Source organism: Pararge aegeria, chromosome 20 (assembly GCF_905163445.1).
Source record: "Pararge aegeria chromosome 20, ilParAegt1.1, whole genome shotgun sequence".
NCBI lineage: Eukaryota > Metazoa > Arthropoda > Insecta > Lepidoptera > Nymphalidae > Pararge > Pararge aegeria.
The window spans coordinates 12,672,155-12,692,898 of NC_053199.1; the positions used below are offsets into that span (position 1 = coordinate 12,672,155).

Below are 20,744 nucleotides of genomic sequence, written 5' to 3' on the forward strand. Positions count from 1 at the left end.
CGTAGAGCGATGTGCTTTATAGATATTAATGGTGAATATATTTTTTGAGGATTCTAAAGGATTCGATTTGGAATTGTTCTGTCTACCTAAAAAAGGAGTGTCATAAACATGACACCCCTTGGGGTGCATTTATGTGTTTATGTATGTAACTTAATTTAATCCTATCTGATAGCAGAGTAGGTTATGGAGCATAAACATACCACGCTGCTCCACTGCGGGTAGGTGGGATGTGCACGGCTGCTCTTCCATTGGAGAGAGGGAAGAAGAAGAAGAGATTAGAAGTGGGTTTCGTAGGGTATACATATTAGTGAGTGAGTGTAGGAATTTTAACCATAATATGTACCTAGTTAAGATTGCTCTTATCTACGTATTAATATAATATGTATTATATTATGTCTATATCCTACGGAACCCACTTCTATATTTTGAATCCCACTTTCCTAAGGAAGACCATTCCTGAGCCCACCAACCCGCACTGGAGCAGCGTGGTAAGTTTATGCTCCGTAAACTACACTGCTATCAGAGTTATAGAGGTCCAATAAACGAATAAAATTGAAGGCATAATAGTATCATGAGGGAGTATCGGGTTTGCCTTTCACAAAACAGGAACCATAATTTAAAATTTAAATTGTTTGAATATTTGTTGTTTTTATCTATACGTTATAAAAGGATGTTCCTTTGTTTGGGTTAAATCTAGTAACAAAACATATTTGTACATTTTCTTCTCCGCAGTACGTGTTATTCGGTAAATGGAACTCTTAGAGGAAACATTTTCAAGGGACATTAAACTTTGGCTCACTAGTCGCAAGGTCTAAACTTGCGCTAACTTAAATATATTTTGTTACAGCTAAGTAAGGTAAAGGTCGGGGTCTGGAAGCCTTGTGAATACTTTTAGCAATAGCTCGTTGTCGTTAAAGTTTAGAACAAAAGCGCAATTTTTAATTACAAACTTTTACGGATGAGGTATATCGAATTTTATCGCGGCGAAGCTTTCTTTCCTTTGTTTAGTGTAGAATTTAAAAAAAAAAACTTCTTGATAATGAATTTTTGAAGTTAAACTTTATGCTGTGAGGTGTGGCAGCGAGTAGTTAAGTTATTGTATTAAAAAAAAAAAGAACAGACTTTGTTAAACTACTTAAAAGTAAGAAATAAATATCTTCTACAACATTATTAAGTCGGTGTCCAAGTAAAATGTAAAATTACTAAGTTTATATACGATTTCCTTTTTCCTTTTTTATAGTACCTAAGAAGGAAAGTACCTAGTAATTTTCTTCATATATACAGCCAAACTGAGAACCTCCTCCTTTGTTATGAGCATATGAGCAATAGAGAGAACTATCCTTAGAGTATTTCTACGTGATCAAATCAGCAAAGAAAGAGATCCGTATAAGAATCAAATTACTTACATAGTTCAACGTGTCAAAAACATTGATTCAAGATTAATTAAGTATCATTAGAAATAGAAATAGAAAATATTTATTTATTAGAAAAACTCAGTACAATAAATCTTTGGAATCCTGACCCCTAAACTAGGAAATCCCGAATCTTAGGGGCCAGTGCCTTCCCAAACATTGATTCAATCATTGAGATAATATATAGTGCACTTTAACAAAGGAAACTTTCAAAGGTGTGCTGAGTTCTCTAACGGTTAAGTAATTTTGGCATGAATAGCTTATTAATACGCTTTGCTACGCTTTATATTCCAACTACGCGGTATAGTGTGCGTTGTTGTGTGCAAACACAGGTTCACTCTCTATTCCCTTAGTCTGATCGTCCGATGTGACGGCAGCCCCGACACTACCGGAAAGATATCAGGCGTAGGACCGACAGCTAACAGTGCTCTCTGAGGCATGGCGTGAATCCTCCCCAGTTTGCGTATAAAATGAAAAAACTTTTTCATTTCATTTTCCTTTTCATTTTATTTGTATTTCATTTTTATTTCATTTTCATTTCCCTTTTCTTTTTCTTTTTTTTTCATTTTCATTTTCATTTCATTTTCCTTTTTTATTTCATTTCAATTTCATTTCATTTCATTTCATTTCATTTTCATTTCATTTTCATTTCATTTTCATTTCATTTTCATTTCATTTTTATTTCATTTTCATTTTATTTCACTTTCCATACTCCGGGCGGACACTTAAATTTCTTGATAGAAAATCAAATGCGAAAATTATGATCGATAGAAAAACCATAAATATACTGGTCTCATTGACTTGACCCGGGGCTTCGTGATCAGCAGTCGGACATGCTTCCCACTAGACCAACGAGACAGTTAAAACTTTCGTCATAAAGCCACCTCACTTATAGTAAGAACAAGATACAGATAATAATAGGCTATTGTGCATGCAACGAACCGGAAACACGTTTCGTACAAAACAATACACTCTACAGCTGTTTATGATTCCCTTCTATATCATCATGACGCCTAGATTATCACTTGGAGGTATCGTGCTACTAAAAAATAACAATGGAATAAACTGTAGGGGCATAACACTTTTCTTTTGTTACGGATATTGGTGTATCAGTATTAACACATCAGGTAATTTTGAAGCTACCTATGCATAAATTTACAATCTGTCAAAACACATTTATATTTCAGCGGGCTACTTTACAATTGGTGTGTCTGGGTGGTTATTTGTATGTTATAAGTATTTATGTATATCATTCATAAAAATATTTATTAGTGATCTTAGTACCCATAACACAAGCTACGCTTACTTTGGGGCTAGGTGGCGATGGGTGTATTGCCGTAGTATATTTATTTATTTAATTAATGAATTTCTTAATGATCCGTTTCAACCGGGAGGAAGCTGGCAAGAAACTTATAACAGCTAAGATCCGCTTTCATCTCTTACAAGAAAAAAAATTAGCGTCAAAATTCAAATTGTTGACGTTGGAAAAGAGCAAGTTTCTTGCCGGTTTTCTTACAGTAGAATCTGCCTTCTGAACCGGTGGTAGAGTCACCACAAATAGACAGACTTGTCGTTTCAAAAGTGCATATAATCTAGGCCTTTAACTATTTTAAATATATAAATTTAATGAATTCATAAGGTGCCCAAAAAGGTGCAATGTTTTCAGGATTAGTAGTTTTTTATTTCGGCACAACTTCTAAATCAGACATATCACAATATGATAATTCCCTTTGAAAAATAGAAAGCTTTCAACCTGGATACTCTTAAGTCATTACAGCAGTTTTTAATTCATTAAGCGATTTTCCCAATGCTACTTCGTAGAAACAGGTAGTGGGTTAATAAATCCGTGTAAGCACATTCCAGCGTCGCTCGTTATAAACGAACTGTAAAGGGTAACAGTTTATTTCGCGGGTAGCATCTGGCATATTTGCTGCTTATTACCGGCGCACAAAGAATCCGAAACTCTATCCTCTATCCGTTGACACATTCCTCCATTACGTAGTTCCCGAGGCGGCGCATTTTTCAAAGCCATTTGAGAACACCTGTCACCGTCCGCCTTTCACCGGAATATTACATTATGTGTCTCAAAGGAGGCGCCGTCGACGCCTGCGACTCGGGCGATGCCATGACACTTTCCGAAGCCTGGTCGAGCACTTTCTTGGAATTTTTAACCCCCGAAGACAAGTGAATAGGCATGTTCTAGTTCTGGATAAGTAAGGCCCTGTTCCCAGATATTATTGCATTTTAAGTCGTAGTGTTTTTAGCGATAGAGCTCGGCCGGATAAGAACTACCGCGTTGCTTCTTTCTGTTGACTAACAGCATTGATGTGTTCCGGTGTGAAGTACGCAGTTGCCGGTGTATTTGAGGCCTGGCATGCGAGGCTTAACAACACGCCTCTGGTATCAGTTCATATGCGATGGTTTTCCACTTAATATATAAAACGAATATATACATATAGTACCTAGTACTTTGTCACATCACTAAATTTTGGTTTAAGCCAAGAATGGGTGCATCTTCTCGCAGAAGGACAGAAGGCGCGTGGAGTTAATTTTGGCGCTCCTTATCGTTATTTGAAAACAGCAAATGAATGGTTCTTTTTTCAGGATTGATTATTTTAGGATTTAAGTAAAATCCCTATACCTATCCCTATCCCTATCCCTATCCCTACTTAATATTATAAATGTCAATGTAGTTACGCTTTCACGCAAAAACGACTTCACCGATCCTCATGAAACTTTGCACACATATTCTTGGATGTGTTAGAAGTAATATAGGATACTTTTATCCCGACATTAAGCTCGGTTCCTTTTTGAGAGGGGGTGAAAGTGTTTGATGATTTTACACCATAACTCCGACAAATTATAACCGATTTAAATAATCATTATTGTACTATAGGTTATAATATGTGTTTAATTTTGCCCAAACTTTGTGTTGATCTGAATGTGGTTGGAGATAGAGGACAGAACTCCTCAGCGGACAGAAGCAAACCCCTCATTTAAGGCTTAGAGATACTCAATACTTTAATTTTTTTTAGAACTACAACTAAATTGAACGCCTCATCAAAAAACAATATCAAACGCAGACGAAGTCGCGGGCAACAGCTAGTAAATAAATAAATAGACTACGACAATACACACATCGCCATCTAGCCCCAAATTAAGCGTAGCTTTTATTATGGGTGCTAAGATGACTGATGAATATTTTTTTGTTAATGAATAATATACATAAATACATATAAGCACCCAACCGCTGAAAAACATTCCTGTTCATCACATAAACATTTTCCAGTTGTGGGAATCGAACCCACGGCCTTGGACCGTCAAAAAAACCTAATGCTAAATGACCATAATTATTGGACAAACTTAACGGGCAGTTTTACGAATTACTAATGTTTTTTTGGTGAGTTCGGCAACATGCTCTTACCCACTCTAGGGTTAAATCAGACGATTTTACGTAATCTCTGGTTTCCTTATTTCCTCGCGCCGAATACACAATACCCTTTGCGGTTCATTTATCATATGTGTTCGTTGTATGCGACGTTGAATATGATTTTCATTGTACTAAATAAAGTCGCAATAAAGGCTGTCCGGGACGGAAGGAAGCCCGGACCCTTTCCTCTTGGGGTTTTGACCGTGGACTTAAGAGAGCGATGTGTTGGGGATATTATTGTGTGTTGTTGAGAATTTAGAGCCATTTTAGTAGAAGAAACAATAATAAACAGAATTCTTGAATGTAGAATAGAAGCAGGCGTTTCTAACTTAAAATTATGATAATAAAAATAAATTTCTTTATTATGACGACTAGGGCCCATTTGTTAGTAGAACAACTTAAACGTCTATGTTAGTTTACATTAATTATATTCTATGTATAATGTACTCTTAAATTAACCCCCATTTGTATGCCAATATATGTTAGGTATATTATTATTATAAAGAGGAAACATTTGTTCAACAAATTGTGCACAAACTCCGAAACTTCTCTCGCCTATAAAAAGTTGTTTTAGACAAGAAATGTTGCTTTGTTTTTTTCATTTATAATATATGAGTAAATTTTACGTCGTACATCGCATTACATAGTCACTTTTTTATGCCACTGCAAGTTGGTGGTGATAGATGATACGGACTAAAACGGAAGCGGGCTAACCTGTTAGGGAATATGGCATATCAAACTCATATCCCTAATCTTTTTCTATGCGACATCGTACCGGAACGTCTTTTTTAGTAGGGTAGTAGCCACGGCCGAAGCCTCCAGACCAGACCAGACTAGAGAAAATTCAGAAATTATAAATTTCCCAATTGCTTGTGCCAGAATCGTACCCGGGGTCTCCAACTCAAAACCACAGCGCTCACCGCTGCGCCAGGGAGGTCTTCAAAACTTGAAAAGTGTTTGTCCCTTTTTAGTGTTCCGTAACCGGTGAGTCCTGACGCGACCCTTTTACTAAGGCCCCATGGTCCGTCTGACCAGCGTATTTCTACTGCATACGCTCTGCGATGTCAACGTGTTCATGCCTGATCAAATTGACCAACCAACGTGTATAGCCAGCCTTAGACTCTTGAGATGTGTGTTTAATTAATCAGAAGTGGGATTTTCTTTGTTTGCGGAATTTCTTTGTGACGAAATGTATTCCACGCTTACTTCTACCACGTGTACATTATTATAATGGGTTTGTTAGAGCAAAATTACTCTCCACGATTTCGAACTTTATATCCATTGTATTATGAACTGAAATTGTTTACATTTAAATTTGTTTTGTAGCGGTAAAGTTACGCTAAAGGTCGCAGATCTGTTAGCTTGAATACTCAAAGCCGCACTTTGTCGTAAAAGTTAAAGAACAAAGTATAATTTTTGATTAAGTATAAACATAAAAGTTCTTTATTAGTGTAATTAATTTTATTGTAAATCCTGGATAAAGATAGAGAGAAAAAAAATTGTTTATTTGCCCACATACTTAGGTATACAAAAATATAACGAACAAAAATATAATTAGACATATAATTAAAAATATAATTCTAATATTGTGTTCCTTTTATGTATTCATTGCCTCCTTGGTCTAGTTATAAATAACTACGACAATACACACATCGCCACCTTGCTCCAAAGTAAGCGTAGCTTGTGTTATGGGTACTAAGATGACTGATGAATATTTTTATGAATAATATACATAAATTCTTAGAATATACATATAAACACCCAGACACTGAAAAACATTCATGCTCATCACACAAATATTTTCCAGTAGAGGGAATCGAACCCACGGCCTTGGGCTCAGAATGCGGGGTCGCTGCAAACTGCGCCAACCGGCCATCAATTGGTCGAGTTGGTGCTGTGCGTGGCGTAACTTTTCTACGTTATATGCGTTTTGAGCTATCAAAATATCACTTGCTACAATGGTGAAGGAAGGCATCGTGAGGAAACCTGCATGCCTGAGTGTTCTCCATAATATTCTCAAAGGCGTGTGGAGTCAACCATTCTGCACTGGCTCAGCGTGGTGGACTGCGGCCTAAAGCCTAAAAAAGCATTTTGCGAGGAGACCCGTAGTGGGCCGGTAATCGTTTTATATGATTATATATATGTTCTTCACCGTGATGGTATTATTGAAATCCGTTTTGAGTTTACTCCTGTTATCTTGAGCAGTTTGGTTTAGGCTCGCTTCAATATTTACCAAAGCGCATGTAGTAACTGAATTTCAGCTTCAATTACGCTCCGGGGCATTGCAAGGAGCAATTTCCATCGAGATATTCTCCAAAGTCTAATCTGATACTCAAGATGGTGGTGTGACCTAGTTACTGTATTAATAAAGCGGGTTTCTTTCTACCCTTTATCTAGAAATATATAATATACAAAAGAAAACCTTTATTTTCAACTGATTTAAAAAAAGAGGAGTTTCTTAGTTTGACTGTTTTTTTATATATTTGTTACGCTATTACTCCACTAATTATTCACCGATTTTGACGATTCATTTTTGTTTGGTATATCATACCTCAGAGGTGGTTAAGTTTTAATTCGATGAAGATCTATTGGAGGGATCCTGGAAAAATTGAGGGAACTCTTGAAATTTTAAAGACACTTATAGCAATTTGAGTATTTTTTTATGTAACTTGAGCCTTCTCTACCGGAAAGTACCATTTAGTCACGTCAAACTGATAACGAAGATCAAGGATGGCCACCGAAACTATACAGTTATCAATTTCAATTTGCAATTTTTTTTAATTTGCTGATACAGGTAAAAGATCTTAACTGTACTACGCCAAATTGGCATGCAAATTGTTATCAGGATAGTATTTAAATTTTTAGTGACGTTACTACTAGGTTATAAGTATTATATTAGTGGCGTTTTAATTATGCTAAATAGTAGGTAAGCAATTTATGGTCCTTGCTACTTTATTGAAAGGCAGGCATTATTTCACTTGGCACCGTCTTAAAAAAAAGACTTTAAAGTTGTATAACAAAATCGGTTCTTTTTTGTAAAAAAAGTGAAATCAGTGATAGCCTAGGTTTGGACTTTTGCTTCACAATCGTGGGCCGAGTTCGAGTCCCAGCACGCACTTCCAACTTTTTTAAGGAACTAAAATATGACTTACTTCAACGGTGAAGGAAAAAATCGTGAGGGAACCTGCATGCCTGAGGGTTCTCCATAATGGTCTCTTGTGAAGGGTGTGAAGTCCACTAATCAGCACTTGCCCAGCGTGACCCTTGCCCTATAGTGGACTGGTAATGGGTTTATATGATGATGATAGTCGTCTCCAGGATGCAAACTATTTCTATGCAAAACTTCACTAAAATAAGTGAAGCCGTCAAGTCATGCATAGGTAACATTTGTTTTTTAAATTTAGCTGGCAGCTTTTACCTGCAGGTTTTCCAGCATAATTATATGCTGCCATTTGTATGGACAAAGGATAGTAATTATGCTGGAAAATAAAAAAAAATAACATATATGCAGGAGTAGGTAGTCTTTAGGATGCTAATATGCTAAATTCCGTTACAATCTGCTCCATGGTTGAGCCGAACATAGTTATCATACAAACTAACATACACACTTTTTGCATACAGAATATTAGTGTGTATGATGCAGTTCTCGAGCATCATAATGTATTAATTCAATTATTTAATGATATAAAAGGAGTCGTTTTCAAAATGTAATTAAACCGTAACAGAATAGCGTAGGCTCAAAAAAATATCGTTTCGAAAGAGTGCTCTATATTACATGTGTTACATTATAACGCGAAAATAAATTTCTTTTACGCGCGAAAACGTTATTTATTACGTATCTCTAATAGTCTAAGAGCTGGTGTAAGGTTGGTTAACGTGGTAACAAACATGAACTACAATAATATATATCATCATCATCATCATCATGCCAACCAATCGACGTACCACAACCACAGCTGGACATAGGTCTTTTGTAGGGAGTTCCACAATACGCGGTCCTGGGCCGCTTGCCAGGGAGAGATCTCACGTAGAGATACTCCTAGCATAGCTCTCTCCATCGCCCGCTGAGTGACTCTAAGCCTTCTTATGGGTGTTCATAATAATATATATATACTATACATATTATATCACCGACCTGACTGTCAGATTAGGTAATTTAATAATACTTACTTTTAGCCTATAAATTGCTATTTTAATCTAATAAGCTAAAATGTTTCAATGACGCCTCTGACGTTGTAATAGCAAAGTTTATGATTTCGCACTTTGCTAACTAGTAACGTTAATATTAAAGAAACTTAACATAGTTCAACATGTTGATTAATTTAATTGAAAGATTTTTTATATGTAAGACTAGCACTTGTGTCTATATTTTATGATTAATAGAAAGAAAAGATAACAACTTTATAATTATTTTAAGAATCTCACCCTCGATTTTATTTTGCTTGTAATATTTTTCGTGCATACTAAAATAGGTTACTGATCTAAAATTAATATGCAAACAATATGCCAGTTTGCAAAACACCACCTGCAACAACGCAATAATGTTCAAAAGTAATATCTATTTATTTTTTCGGATCCATTGAAAGAAGCCATGTGAAGAACTAGCATGGATTAAACTTTATTTCTCCTATTTTTGTGCATATTCGGGTCTCGAAGACCGGATCAAATCGCAACGAAATCAAGCACCGCCTCTTAAGCTACAAAGGTAAGTGTAGTGAAATATGATCGAATGAAATACTTTAATGCTATTTGTAGAGCAGAAAAAAAAAAATAAAGAGAATTTCTGTAACATATTTATTATTCACGTTCACTCCAAAGGCTTAATTCGGTCGGTTCTATTATTCGCACGTGTACCGGTAACCGATGGAAGCGTAAAGTTATTTATTCATATCGCTGTATAGGGTACATGTAAACCGCGTGAACTAACAGGTGTTAAATATCGCAGCGGCGAAACTGGCGTGTGAATAGGCTCTCGATATTATTTTGCCTGCAACATGTCCGTGCATAGTAAAATAGGTTAGGTGATGGAAACTTTATATGCAGCGAATATGCCTGTTTACAAAACACCATCAATCATGTGAAAAGCTCGAAAGTATTATCTATTTAGTTTCGTAAACATAATACCAATAGTATAAAGCAATGACATGGACTCGCTTGGAGTGCACTTGCGTAGAAGATGCTTATCCATTCTGCCATTTCCGTGCATCCTAGTGTCTCGAACACAGGATAAAACATAACTAAAAGTAATATTCAGCTAATATGCCGATTTGTAAAACATCACCTGCGACAACGCAATCTTGTTCGAAAGTTTTATCTATTTATTTATTCGTATACATTGAAAGGAATGCACTTTATTTCTGCTATTTAGGTGCTTCTTCGTGTCTCGACGACCGGATCAAATCACAAAAAAATCAACCACCGCCTCTTAAACTACAAAGGTAAGTGTAGTGAAATATGATCGAATGAAATACTTTAATGCTATTTGTAGAGCAGAAAAAAATAAATAAAGAGAATTTCGGTAACATATTTATTATTCACGTTCACTCCAAAGGCTTAATTCGGTCGGTTCTATTATTCGCACGTGTACCGGTAACCGATGAGAACCTAATGTTATTTATTCATATCGCTGTATGGGGTACATGGGAACCGCGTGAACTAACAGGTGCTAAATAACGCAGCGGCGAAACTAGCGTGTGAATGGGCTCTCGATATTATTTTGCCTCTAACGTGTTTCGTGCATACTAAAGTAGGTTTGGTTCAGGTAAGCGCTAGTACACATTTGCGTACTTTTTTTATGGTAACGGTGACGAACAAAGCAGATGTTGTTAAAGGTGCCTACCTGATGGTAAGTGGAGACCCATCGTCAACCCATGACAGGTCTCCTCTCAGAATAGAGAAGGGTGTACATTATAGCCCATTACGCTGGTCAACGAGTTGGTAGACTTGACTCGCCTTTAAGAACATTATACAGAACTCGCAGGGATGCAGATTTTGTCACGATGTTTACCTTCATCGTTGAGGCAAGTAGTATTTTCATTACTTAAAACGCACATAACTTAGAAAGTGGAGTTGGAGGTGCGTGCTGAGATTCAAACTCTGGCCACGATAGTGAAGCCGAAGTTCAAACCACTGGGTTATCACTGCCTTGATTTTTTTTCAAAAAAAAGAACTGACTTTTTATTTTTTTTTTTATATTTGATGTTATTTTGCTTAAATTAAAAACGCACTTAACTCCGAAAAGTAAGAGGTGCGAGCCGGGGACTGAACTAGGTCCACCAAAAAGGAAAGTCGACGCATTACCCACTAACCCACCCAACCGCTGTAGTAGTGACCACACTGAGCAAGTCATGACGCACTGTGCCCATAAAACTGAGATATAGGGGTTAAGCCTCAGGTACTTGTAATTACAGCGGCAACCACGCCCTTCAGACCGCAACAATGGCGAAATTAGCATGGCAGTAGTTTTTTTACGTAACAAAAATCTCTTTTAATTTTTCGTATAGATAGAATACTACAAAAGCTTGTATCGCGTTCGCTTATCAAGTCATATCATCGCTAATTATACTTACGAGTAGTTGCTTACCGATTATAAGCTTTAATAAATCATTTAAAATTGAATAGTTACTTCAATTTTCATTTTCAAGCTGTCATGTGTAAATATAGCGTGTGGATAAGTAATTTTCCCACGACAAACTGTCATTACTGATAAATTGACACGGTTTAGCGATCATACAGTTGAGGCCTAGCACCAAATTGTGGATTGTGTAGGAAGGTAAGTTTTATTCTTAAGGCCGTCATCACACCCTAATTTAGTTTTTGAGTTGATTGTTTTGTGGAATAATAAAATTTATAAAATAAACTTGATATAATACCTTTGTGGAATATATTAGTTAAAAAGCCCGGAAGTGGTTGCTGGTGATTATTCATGGCTTGGTTGGTGACTAGACTCAGCCGATGCATCCAATCAGATGGGTCCCTTTTAAAAATAAATCCACATCGATCACCGCATGTGCTTTTAGTTATGATTGTACAAGCTATAATCTTGAAGCGATGATAGCTTAGCGGTTAGTACTTCGGTATCATTTTTGAAGGCCGAGTTCACAACTCTTGACATTTTTTAGTTGTGTGAAAGGTGAAAAAAAAAAGATCGTGAGAATCCGCACATAGCTACCATAGCCTGTAATGGGTTAGTTGTGAGTTGATTATGGTGATGATATACCCTTCAAGGCTACAAGCAAGAGTAAAAGCTTTCGTGAATAATGATCATAATACTGTATGGTAGCTAAGCTGTTAAAACTTACAGCGAATATCGCGTGTAGTAATTCCCGCGACAAACTTAATAACTCGGCGGCGTTTAATAGCCCGGGATCAGGTTTTATCTGTAAGTTTTAATTGTACTGTAGATAGCGAACTTTCTAGCTGAACTAAACTATGAAAATGCAGTCGGTGTTTAATGTAGCTTAACGCAACGTCCCTAGACATTTCATGGCGCCTGGTTTGAGATATTCTAGTAACAGTACTGTTACACACTGTACACTAGATGGCGCTCTATCGTTTCCATACAAATCGTAGTTACTTTCACGTGTTCGAATAAGTAAACTTAGCAACAAAATCCCTCAGTATGGCTTTGTTGAGTTTTACGTTCGTTGCTTGCGTTAAAGCTAGGCAATAGCGAGAAGAACACTTTTAACGTAGTCCTTCGAGCCGCTTAAGGTTCCTAACGATCTGTTAAAGTCATGGCCATTTTTAAGTCTTATTTTTCGTTTTACTTAAAATCGTAGAATACGTGTACCTTAGGTGTATTAATAAATAATGTGCCAGTTACATACCAAACGTTACATCAACATATAAATGTCAACATGTTAAGTTAATTATAATTAACATATAAATACATACTTACATCACTCAGAGGCACTCAATGTTAACATGGAATTATGTTTTACTTCATTTGAAGTAGGTGACTAATTTGAAAGTAAATCAGAGACTTCTTTTTCATTTCTTTGTATAGTTGTAGTTGATATAATGCAATGATTTTCACTAGATTAGCACTTAGTGGCGTTTAATTCATAATTGCATAAAAGCACTGCCTATCGTTCGGGTCTTCCTAATTTTATATAATTCATGAAATCAATAGCCTATAACAGTTCATGGCTGGACTAAAGGTCTCCCAAAACGGGAGGGTTTGCCAATAATCACCACGCTGGTCAGAAGTTTTGGAGTCGCTGCTGCCCGTTCTCCGTTCAATTACCTAAGTCACCTCGCCCCGTGGGAAGAGAGGGGGTTTCATCAGTGGCGTGCATAGAGGATATGCACAGGGTATGCAGATGGTATAAAATGAAGAAAATATCCAGTACGAGTTATAAGAAAGTTAGGGAAATACATTATAATAGTTATTAAAAGCCTACTCTCAATTATTTCGAATTCATACTGGATATTTCCTTAATTTTATATCATCTGCATACCCTCCATGCACGCCACTGGATGTCATCTGTATTCTGATCTGCCGTCACCACACGGTACTCCCTGAATGTTATATCAACGCGTTCTAATACATTTAATTTATTCTATTCACACCTATGATAGCACTATGGTGTTGGCCAATAGATGACAAAATCCAAGAAATAATTCCGTAGATATACCCCCACAATAATTTTACTGAGGATTGGGGGAGACTCACAATCAAATTATACGCAAGCCTCAACAGCGGTCGTAGGTAATTAGGCTTTATAACTTAAAAGGTTTCTTATCTGACTCAATTTATCCTGAGTGGCGCTTTTACAAGGAAATCTAATAAAAACAAACAATGAACATCCACTGAACTTGTTAGGGTTTAAAGAAAATTATTAGGCCGTGCTCTTGTCTTACAGTACGGTCACATTATAAAAAAAAAAACTTGTCATAGAACGTGCAAGCTTAATTTAAAGAAAATAATTACGCCGTGGTTGTCTTAGCGTCTCTTAATAAAAGAAAACCCGACTAAGTTGGTCGTAGACTTTAACCTAAAACCAGGGCACGTTTGGACGGTAGCTTTAGTTTGAAATGAAAGAATGCAGTTGTAAGCATCACTCCACTTCAGTAGAGAAATTTCTATAAATATATTCGCTTCTACCTATATTAAAATAAATAAAGACGAAGGAAACTTTTAACTTTATAAGAACTTCTAGAACTTGTTGGCTTAAATTAAAGAAAATAATTGTGCAGCGGTTTTCACTTGAGGATCCTACAGATTATAAGAACTTCTGATAGAACTTTTTGGCTTAATTTAAAAGTCCTGTCGGGCTAGCATGCGCGCTTAGATTTCGTTATGTGTACTATTTTCATGTACGACTTGTTTGAGACGAAATCATGAGTGAAAATGATATCGTCCTATTTCAGAGCTTCTTCACTTTCAAGTTCTCTCAATTCTCCAAACGTCAGATCGTTACGTCATACGACATGTTTTTCCTTACTTAACTTCTCTATTGACTTATGTCACCTTAAATAGCAATACTTTAAATTCTATGTTCTCCACGTTTACGATCGGTAAATAGGGTTACCGATACATAAATACACTTTGGGATGTCTATACATACCGCTATATGGCTTTCATGCGGCATCTAGCTTCTAGGTGCTTGCGCCGTTAACTAGATGAAAACAACCAAAAACAACATGGCTCGGGGATCCCCCGGGACGGTATAGTACGGCAGATTTATGTCAACAGTGGCATCTTTGATGTTATTATCTGTAAAATATGATAAGAGGTATTTTTGTGACGGTTTGTATTTAAGGCTAATCTCTACAAGTACGGAACCGATATAAAAATGTATATATTAAACTTGCGTACCCAGCCCGCTTCGCCGGGCTAGATTTTGCTTTATTTTATTTAAACAATAAACTTACATGATTAAATTTTAATTTAAGCCTCATACTATATTAAATCATTTATATCTCTCCGTATTCATTCTCTTCTATTCTTTTCTCGAGCGGGTGCAGATCATTATCTACACCCATATACACCATCATAGTAAATGAAAGCTGTATTTGACAGATGGACAGTTTAAAAATAGGAGTGCTCCGATCGTCACCAAACTTTACAGGATTACTCGCCAGGTCAATCCGGAGATTCCCTGAAAGTTTCATTGAATTCGGTCCAGCCGTTTCGGAGCCTATACGGAACATACCCACACACTTTCTCTTTTATATATATATATATATATATATAGATAGATTACATTTCAATCAATGAAATCCTTTTACCAAAGATTGTCAGCAAGAGATTGCTTTCACATCTGTGAAGTTCACACACACACACACATCTGTTCTTCTTCATTACGCACATTTAATATTCCTTTCACATATATATATAGATTGAATATATAAAATATCCAATAAATATATACATATAAGTAGATTTCTGAATAATAGCTGCAGAAAAAAAAGCTTATGTCCAGCATTAAACGTCCTGTGATGATTATAATGATACTGAAAAAAAAAATCATAAGCACACTAAAGTAAATAAATAAAAAGCAAAACCGACCCTGAGTGAGTGGGTAATAAAGGCGACTTCATTCTACCTTTATTATCCATTCATATATATTTGTTTTTCACATATGAAAACGAAGTCTAAACTTGTAGCTAATCGCATTGACAAAATGTCTAGTTTCTTGGCACGCTACACGCGAACTTGAATACCGTTAAGGACGCCCCAGGTTGTTGGTCGCAATTTGGTCTTAAGTGTTTCATACAGACACTGGCGACTATTAGAGTATATTTTCTTATTATGCAAGGAGAACTTCCTGCAACGTGCCGCCTTGTGTCCAAGCTGAGGCGTACTTACGCCGGCACCCAAGCCCTACAGATCGGAACACAGCATTGCAATAATATAAAATAAATAAAAATAAATATACTACGACAATACACACATCGCCATCTAGCCCCAAAGTAAGCGTAGCTTGTGTTACTGAGATAGCTCGTGAATATTTTTTATGAATATAATACACATAAATACTTATAATATACAGATAAACACCCAGACACTGAAAAACATTCATGTTCATCACACAAACATTTTCCAGTTGTGGGAATCGAACCCACGACCTTGGACTCAGAAAGCAGGGTAGCTGCCCACTGCGCCACTCGGCCGTTAATAATGCTGCTTAGCGGCAGAAATATGCATGACGGTAGAACGAGCTCTGTCACAAAGAGCTCTACTACTACTTCTAGCTACCTAAATTACTATAGTTTATATACCTAAATTTACTGGCGTCCCTTTATAAATTATTAGCTGTTGCCCGCGACTTCGTCTGCTTTTGTTGTTTGTTTTTTGATGTGGCATTAACTTTAGTTGTAGATCTAAAAAAAATTAAAGTATTCAGTATCGCTAAGCCTTAAATGAGGGGCTGCTTTCCGCTGCTGTCCGCTAAGGAGTTCTGTCCTCTATCTCCAACCACAGTTTGGGCAAAATTAAACACATATTATAACCTGTATAGAACGAATATTATTATTTAAATCGGTTGTAATTTGTCATGACAAACACTCATCCCCTTTCCCAAAGGCACCGAGCTTAATGTCGGGATAAAAAGTACTTATCCTATATTACTTCTAACACTTCCAAAAATATTTGTACAAAGTTTCATGAGGATCGGTTAAGTCGTTTTTGCGTGAAAGCGTAACAAACTTACATTGACATTTATAATATTAGTAGGGATTTTAGTGAAATAAGAAAAAAATACAATAAAAATTTAAAAAAAATGTTTTTAAAAATATCGACGAGGATGGGATTCGAACCCACGCGTGCAGAGCACATTGGATTAGCAGTCCAACGCCTTAACCTCTCGGCCACCTCGTCATGTTTAGCAGTTTTGAAATTCCGTCACGTCTTCGATGTGCCTTTCTCTTATCTTGATTGCTTATTTGAACAACTGTAAAATGCTATAACTCTTACAATATAACAAATTAATGATCCGTAAAAAAACTACATTAGTTTAAAGTCATAAATAGTTATGATAATGTGAACTATGGTGAGTCTTGAAGCAGTGAGATTCGTACTTCCATTTTAAAATTACTATTGATTTTCGGTCACTCGATCGACTTGTAGTCGTTCTTGCAGAAGTTTTACGAATATTGCACGATAGTATGAATAAAGCCAATGTTGTCCACCTTCGAACAGCCTTTCATAAATAAGACTTTCTACTGTATAATTGTGATGGTCGTCAACATTTTATCATTGGTTTAATTTTCACAGATGTAGTATTTGCTGTTTCCGCTTTACCAAAAAATACTGAAAAACCGAATAAAATAATTATTTAAGGGGGATCTCATACAAAAGTTAATAAATAATAAATATAAGTATACTTCGACGTCTAGATTGATTGATTTTAGCCGACCTCATTTTTTTTTAGCGTTTTTATAGATAACGGCACGGAACCCTTTGTGAGCGAGTACGACTCGCACTTGGCTGGTTTTTATTATAATTATTTTTTGTTTCCTTTTCCACTTGTTTCTTCTATATTTATTATCTTAATGTATGGGACCTAACTTCAGAATACAAATGATGTACCAGGGGCACATAGCAATGTCGGAGTTGCAATGTATCGTCTATAATTGCCCCTCATTCATATTCCGAAGAAGTGTAATTATTCTCGCGCACCGGCACATTATGTAAGTTATAATGAAAGCACTCCATTAAGAGCGGAATATTCATTCTCTTGATGACCTTACCGAATAATAATAGCCGTGGTGGTAGTTATATTATGATAAGTACTAGTCTATCTACTCTGTGTTGCCAAATCCAAGTTCTTATTCGTATACTTGTTATAGCTTTAATTCTTAGTACACTGTATACCGTAATAATTGTAAACAAGAACGAAGTTTGTGAAGATGCCCTCGGTATTTATTTGCCTGGAGTGTCTGACTCATGCATCTGTAGTGAATATTGATAAAAACGTATATTTCCCATTTGTAAATAAATGATCACATTTGTTACTATTATATATGAGTGATATGTACAATTTACATCTGCCTTATATTTAAACATATAAAATTTTATATCCTATAAAAATATATATATACTACAGAAAAGAGCTGTACGATCAATATATAAACTCGGATCACGCGAATCGCTTCGTGAAAAATTTAAACAAATAGGTATACTTACAGTAGCTTCGCAATATATTTATAATAATATAGTCTTTGTGAGACAAAATGTTACTCTTTATAAGCAACAAGCTGATATTAACAATAGACTTACCAGACACGGACACAAATTAAAGATAGCTGCATACCGTCTGCGAAAGGTGCAGAACTCCTTTGTGTGGTTGAGTATACGCTTTTACAACATGATTCCTAAGGTAATTCTGGACCTACCGATACATATATTTAAAAAATATGTTTGTAAAACATTTTTTAAATAAATGTATCGGTAGGTCCATCTTATACGAGGTTACTATACATTTGATGATTTTCTTAATGACAAGGTAGATGGAAGCAGCCAGCTTCGCCCTCTTCTCCCACAAGACAGAAAAATGATTGTAAATGTTGATGTTGGAAAAGACCAACTACTGAGTTTCATTTTTCACATTTCAAAAGTGCTTATAAAGTAGGCCTACTTGAAATAAATGAATTATGAATTTTGTTGAAAGGTTTATCATTTTTCTTTAAAAAGTATTTTGTCCCCAATATTAATGATATTAAAATATTAATAATATTTTTAGAATTTAATTGAGTGTTATTATTAATTCTGTTTTTTTTTTTATTTCAGGTACGTAGTTGCCATTTCTTTCCTCAAGTTGAAGGTAAGTGATTGATGAAATGGATGTTCGAATTCAACTTCAGGCCAGCCAAGACTGATTGTGAGATTAGTATGTATCTATTGGTATTATATAGCGTAGCTTGTACACCAAAATGATATACGGTGTCGTGTTTCTGTACAAAATGTTCGTAATCGATGGAAACATATTTATGGAAATCGATCTGGTTTGTTGTCACGTCACAGGCCTGTCGTTAACGTTGCGTGTTGGGTTAAGAGTTTCCGAATAGGGTTGTCAACATCCCATAGCAATTGCCAAAAAAAGTCTAAAGTGTACTCTGTTACTACCAAAGCCTTGCCGTCTAAAGAGCAAGGCATGCTTGACTCCAATTCCGCTTGAAAGCTGATGAAGTCTTAAAATATTTTAAGTGCACAGCGTAAGGCGTTCATAACATTTAATGTATTACTAATTGATGGCATTAAAAATATGCGCTAAAAACTCGGTAGAAGAGGTTTAAAAATCGTACGGAACTCTTATCCACAGTGATATTATAAATGAGTGTCTATATAAATGCGTAATGTGATACACATTACGCATTGTTTTTTAATTCGGCTGAACTGTTAAATCTATGTTGATGAAATTTGGCACATATATAGGTATATTATTTATGCCGGAAAAACTGCTGGAATAAGTAGCTAGCGGGGTTAAAAAAAATATTGTTGCCTATGCATTGGCTTGGCTGCCAAACTGATATTGGTGTTATATTGTTTGAAACAGTTTATGTCCAGGAGATGACTAGAGGATACATTTTATTACGAGAAAATAAATCCTGCGGTATTTTTAATAATGTCCAGACGAAGTCACTGTCGACTGCCAGTAATATATAATGTGACAACCCTTACGTCGTTGATTGGCTTCTCATTTAGCGCGACTGTGCTCGAATACGTAATTCGTGTTAACGTCGACGCCATCAAGATAATCTGGCATACGGGCATATCATTGATTTCCAAACGGGCTGTATTCGTGCCAACATTTGCGCCAAGTCGACCAACCACTTTGGACCTCTTTAGATAAGTAAATTCTACATTAGAATACTAACAATGGTAGAGTAGTATTAATTGGTAGACACACTATTATGTTCTAAAATAATTTGTATTTTTGCAAAGTTATTGATTAGTCATTTACTTATTTTCTACATAATTTATTAGAAGAAAATAAATAAATTGTTAGTCTTCAACTTCAGAAGTGGGATGAGAAATTAAATTTATAAAGGCCATTTGCTTCTGGATTCTTTGTGCTTATAAGTATATAACTCTTGCAGTGTCTGCTCCATGAACTAACCATGGATAGCTTCTTATTTAAAATAGCGTCATTGAGGTCGAATCCATAATTCATGGTAACATTATAGATGGCCAAACTTTTCCGATGGACATTTTAGAGCAGCAAATTGAGAGACCCATTTTTTTAAACACATACGTTTAGAAGTTTAAGAAGTCGCTTCTTTTATCTATTAGAAGAAAACAAATAAAAACATTTTTAAATATCCGAAGAGAGGTTAGAAGAACGCGTTCCTGTCAGTTTGTGATCGAAAGGTCGGTTTTGCTTTGATTTGGTGTCGTTTGTTTGGTGTTGAGATATAAATATTCCTTCCCTTCTCTTTGATGGCTTGGACCTTGGCCTCCGTCGTAGTTTAGACTGTGCGTGGTTTTTTGGACTAGGGTATGTTCCAAACGACCCCATGATAGTGGATATGACGGATGACGTCAGAAATCGAGGCATTCAAAAATATTACATAATATTAAGTTATATAAATTATTATAGTGCCATCCCTCATGAGCTGCCCCTGATTGGCTTCTCATTTAGCGCCATTGTGCTCGAATACATAATGCGTGTTAACATGTACGTCATCTAGATAATCTCCCATACGGGGCCTATCATTGATTGCTAACCGCTTCAGCGGTGCATGAGTACAGTCGACCGACAAATTTGGACCTCTTTAGCAATGCAAATTCACTCGATTATCGTTCGATATTTCGATTAGCGTTTGAAATTGCTTACGTTATTAGAAACTATATAAAGTATTTAAGTATTTATAGATAGAACTAGATTTTTGTAATCTCTCTATACTTGATCGTTAGCGGTTTTTCTTTTATTTTGTTTTTATGGGCTTCCAAA

General features: G+C 36.0%; 1 protein-coding gene and 1 non-coding gene across 4 annotated transcripts in view; one reads left to right on the forward strand and one right to left on the reverse strand.

The window, feature by feature from the left end:
- LOC120632683 (furin-like protease 2) overlaps positions 1-20,744 on the forward strand; it is a 357,244-nt gene that overhangs the window by 263,263 nt on the left and 73,237 nt on the right. The gene's annotated exons all lie outside the window — the stretch shown is intronic.
- Positions 16,588-16,669, reverse strand: Trnas-gcu. Its single transcript has one exon. It is a non-coding gene; the product is annotated as a tRNA-Ser (tRNA).